The sequence below is a fragment of the Thamnophis sirtalis genome, unplaced genomic scaffold (genome assembly GCF_051295495.1).
Source record: "Thamnophis sirtalis isolate CommonGarterSnake01/CBP01778 unplaced genomic scaffold, rThaSir2_p1.2 scaffold_3, whole genome shotgun sequence".
In the NCBI taxonomy this organism is placed as follows: domain Eukaryota; kingdom Metazoa; phylum Chordata; class Lepidosauria; order Squamata; family Natricidae; genus Thamnophis; species Thamnophis sirtalis.
The window spans coordinates 104310192-104315399 of NW_028261383.1; positions in this window are offsets into that span (position 1 = coordinate 104310192).

Sequence of the window (5208 nt, forward strand, 5' to 3'; positions counted from 1 at the left end):
GGCGCCCGCTCGCCAGCCTGCCACGCTTGGTCTCTGGGGGCAGCACCTTCCCAATGCCGCTGCTGCCGCACTGGTTCCTTCACACCCTGCGAAGTTTCCCTGTGTCTCCCAGGTCGCGCCCATCCTGTGTGTGAGAAACTCAGCAGGGCGCGAAGGAACCAGCGCGGCAGTGGCGGTGTTGGGAAGGTGCTGCTCCCGGAGACCAAGGGTGGGTAGGCTGTAGAGCAGGCACCTTTCCCTGTGTCCCCCAGGTGCGGTTGGGAGGGAAAAGTGCTTGGCGCGAAGAAGGACTTTCTTCCAACCAGTGGAACCCCCAATCTCCAGGTGCATCAGACTCCAAATCCCATCGCAGGAATCCCCACTCGCCAAGATCATAGGACTCCAAGTCCCATCCCCTCCGCCCGTCCCCGCCAGCGCAGCCTCTGGCGCAATCGGGCTGCGATCGGCGGGCGTCCCTGCTGCAATTTGCGCCGCCCGCCGCATCAGCCTTCTGGGAATTGAAGTCCACATACTTTCAAGTCTTCAAGGTGGAGAAACACTGAGATAGATGATAATGAGATGAGGGAGGGAGAGGGAGAGGGAGAGGGAGAGAGAGAGAGAGAGACCATAACTAGATAGACAGATAGGCAGGCAGATAGATGGATGGAGAAAGAACGGGGGAAAGAGGGAGAGGGATACCATAACTAGATAGACAGATAGGCAGGCAGATAGACAGACAGATGGATGGATGAATAGAGAGATAGAGGATGTGTATAATTAAGGTGACCAGACATCCCTAGTGAGGCCGTGGGCTGGCAGTAACCGCCGCGGCCAGCTCCCTCCCCCCCCCGGGTCAAAGGTGTCCCTCTTTACCAATCTGAAAATCTGGTCACCTTATCTTTGCCTGTTCTTCCATTCATGCACAATATTTTTGAAAAAAAAAACAAAAACTGAAAGAAACATTGAAGAATTTTATGTAATTTGGGCTTAAAATTCTGGAGGCACATAACTAATCACAGATGTATAATCAAGGAAATGATGCAACCACTTGTGGATGTTAAATTCAACAGTTAAAAGGCAGAAGAGACTGAAAGGTTTCCTGGGACAACTCACTTGGGAATTGCCATTTCAGCAGTATCCATTCAGAGTAAGTGCAAATATAATTTACTGTGACCATTGACTTCTAAAATAGGAAATGAAATAACATATGCAGGAATCTCCACCCCCAAAATTATTATAAAGAATGGACAAATTTAGATATCATGTACATTCTACTTTGGTATCCACGATAAACAATTCCCTTTTTAGTTCCAGATTTGATACTATAATGCCAACACTGTAAAAAATCAAAAAACTTTTAGTTGCACAGAAAATTTACATTTTTCACACCTTTAAGACATAATGGAAGTTAAATTCAACCTCTTGTTAGCTAAGACTGTGCCTCTGCAGACAAGATCTTATTGAAACTACAGCTCATGTCCTACTGTACTAGCCATGGTGACACAGTGGTTAGAAGGCAATACAGGGATGGGTTCCTGCCAGTTCTAACCTCTTCTATAGAAGAGGTTCCACAAATCTACAGTGCTGTTTAGAACCGGTTCCACTTCCCTCCTACTCCCACCCAGTCACATGGTCAGCAAGCCACTCCCACAAAGCAGGCCACACCTACAGAAGAGGTTCTAAATTTTTTTTGAAACCCACTACTGAGGCAGTACTACAGGCTGCTACTGCTCACTGCTGGCTACCAGCAGTTTGGCAGTTCGATTTTCACCAGCTGAAAGTTGACTCAGCCTTCCATCCTTCCAAGGTTGATAAAATGAGGACCCAGATTGTTGGGGGAAATATGCTGACACTGTAAGCTGTTTAGAGAGGGCTGTAAATCATTATGCAATGGTATATAAGTCTAAGTGCTGTTGCTATGCTGTACTCACAGACTCTATCTCATAACACCCCACCTATAAAATACCCAGGAAACACCAATCTTCTTTATGTACAATTGCTGTGATTGGATCAGTCCGTTGTAGTTTCTTCCAATGTAGCTACATTTTGTTAAACTGTCTGTAATTTTAAGCAGACTTTGACTGTTCACTGACTAATTTTTAAATATTACCTTGTCTAAATACACCATTAATTATTACATATTATCTTGTCTTTATTTTATTTTATTTATTTATCTTAATGCTTCTTATTTGTATTGCCAAACTATAAATTAATAAAAATTACTATACATAAGTCAGAGTAGGAAGGATATTGTTGAAAGAGGAAGGAGGGGATGAAAGACTTACTGAAAATATCAGTAAGTGCTTTAGACAAGGAATGGAGATTAAAATGCAGAATCTATCTGTATTTTTACACTGATTTCTGTAGTGATCTGTAGTATGTTTATGGATGCTAAATTAAATTTGAAAAAGGAACAAGATTTATACAGGTTCATGTAACTAAGAGTGACTAAATCTTATTGTTGGTTTTGTTTTTCTATAAAATGCATACTTATATTAAAACTATATCAAAACAAATGTTCTTGGGATGCTTATGAATATCAAGTAGGAATGTGACCTGTATTTTTTTAGGAGGAATCTAATCTGAAAATCCAACCAGATTAGCCTATAATCCTGCCCATATTCAGTTGGAAGTTAACCTCATTTATTTGCAGGGAGATTAACTACAATGTACATGGTTTTATATATACTGATAGATGGATAATCAGGTGAAAATGAGGCATATTCCATGGTACAGATTCTACAGAATGTAAAACAAATTTAGACGATTACCATAAAGAAATTTGTAGAGATAAAATAGTTTCCACTCAGAATTGGATAATTTGTCACTGTGGTGTCTCCAAATTCTTCAAATTAGTAAATTCTCAGATGTGCCTTCAGCAATCACTACATAATTTTCCTCTAAAATGAAAAAGGAGTATAAAACCGAGTAAGGAAGGTATTATATTATTTCCTTGACAGTCTACAATGATGATATGATCAAAATGAAAATTTTACTTGTCTGCATATATATAATTAGAGCAGGAAAAATTATGACTTTTGAATTCCTATCAGGAAATCATTAAACAGTTGATTATTTTGCAATGAATGGGGTGGGATTGTGAGGCAAAACAACAGAAACAAAAGCAAAACACCACATTCTAAAAATATTGTTCACTTATTGCAGAATAAGTTAAGATCAACAAGAAGATGCAACATGTAGGTTGGGCAACCTGCAGATTGGGTAACGTACATTTTTCAAAGCCTGAACTTTGCTCTCCATGAGATTTCCTCTCATCTTAAATGTCCCTAGGCTACCCTACAATCTCTCGTCTCTCAGGACTATGAAAATCTGTTCCTTGCCATTTGTTTTGATTTATAGATTGCCTTATTCCACAAAAACAATACATTACAGGGGAGTATAAGTTATGACTGTCAGCAGATTGCATGGCAGCTGTTAATTATGTGGAGAAAGCAGCTGGGCTGGCTGAGGATTTTTTTCAAATTTTGAGTAATATTTTCTTTTTTAAAAAAATCTCTGAATGTGACAGTTTTGTGTTTGATACATTAATGATATAAAAAGATAGCGAATTGAATTGTTCTTGATGTTTATCTCAATCCTAAGTGACCGGGCTTGTTTGGCTCCTAGGTCAGAGATGTTTCCACCTTTGGTCTTGGATGAAGTTGCACTTCCTCCTTTGAGACTAATGTGGATGAGACTAATGTCCAGATACCAAGTGCCTTCCCAGAGGTTCGTCTTGTGCACCAGCTGTGCCCTTTGTTTCACTGGGAAACCCTTCAGATCATCACTCATTCCCTAATTACCTAAGAGCCATGGTGGCGCAGAGGTTAGAATGCAGTACTGCAGGTTAACTCACTGCTCGCTTCAGGAGTTCGATTCCAAAAGGCTCATGGTTGACTCAGCTTTCTATCCTTCTGAGGACGGTAAAATGAGGACCCAGATTGTTTGGGATAATATGCTTATTCTGTAAACATCAAGGTGTTAATTCACTATCCCTCATTGGAAGTACTCACATGCTTCTTGAAAAGCCACATCTCCATTGCGCTCAACTTCTGTGTTTTTCATGATGTACTTACAGACCAGTCAATCTGATAAAAGCAGCTCTACCTTTTTTTATATTTCCATTGTGATAACACATACACATTCAAAAGAGGCAGTGTTTGCAGTGCAATAGCAGCCTTCTGCTTTTGGCATGTTGATTTCATTCATGTTGGATCAGTTTTATTGTGTGCTTGGAGCTAAGGGTATCAATAGCCATGCCTAAATTGGCTTTAAGTTTGAGATAAACAAATGACCCATCTACTCTGCCCTCAATCTTCTTACTGATATGTTTCCTGAGTCACCACTATTAACTCCAATCGTCTTGGTTTCAAGATTGGTATATATCTGCCTGCTTCCCATTTTTCCCATCCCAATCCTTTCCTTGTCTCACATTGGGGTCATGCACTACTACTTTCCCAGCCCAGTTACTACCAAGAGCACACAAGCCTGCAGGTTTTAGGCAAGGCCTGGACACGTAATTGTTCTACGAACACAGCCTTTGTCCATGGGACACTTTGGCCACCCATACTACTATTCAAATGCTTACTCTAGGTTTATGAAAATGTGCAATTGTTAAATTCATTTGCTTTGTTAAACTATTGACGAGCTATTCTGACTTAAGATCTGAATCGTACTGAACCATACAATTCTTGCTGCATCATACAGCCTATTAGACATTTGCTGAAAATTGTTTGTGTTCTCAGCCAACTTTGCCTATATAGTGAAATACATAAATATTGATATCTGTAACCAGCCCATTTCTAACATTACCAACACAAGCACAAATTGCTCCTCAATTTACACTTGAAGTCTTAATATTTTTAGGATTATCAGAGCATTTATTATTTCCTCTCAGTTTTCCCCCTAAGATGATAATATTTGTAGCATTTGTGTCAATTCTGCTTTTCAACATATTACCATCTTTCCCATCTATAAAAAAAATGCTCATTTTGGCATTCTCTCTCACTTCTCTCAAATAACTTCATCACTTTTATTTTTAATTTCATTACTCTGCTGGAGACTATCCCTTTCCATGCAGTTCAAAAACAGTAGTTTTTTTTTTATTTCTATCCATCCCACTCAGCATTTTCTTGGCTTCTTTGCAAATTAACTATTCCTTCTGCAGTTTAACTATATGCTGTGCAACATTTTTATATTTTTCATCAATCACTTTTTACATGCATTTTT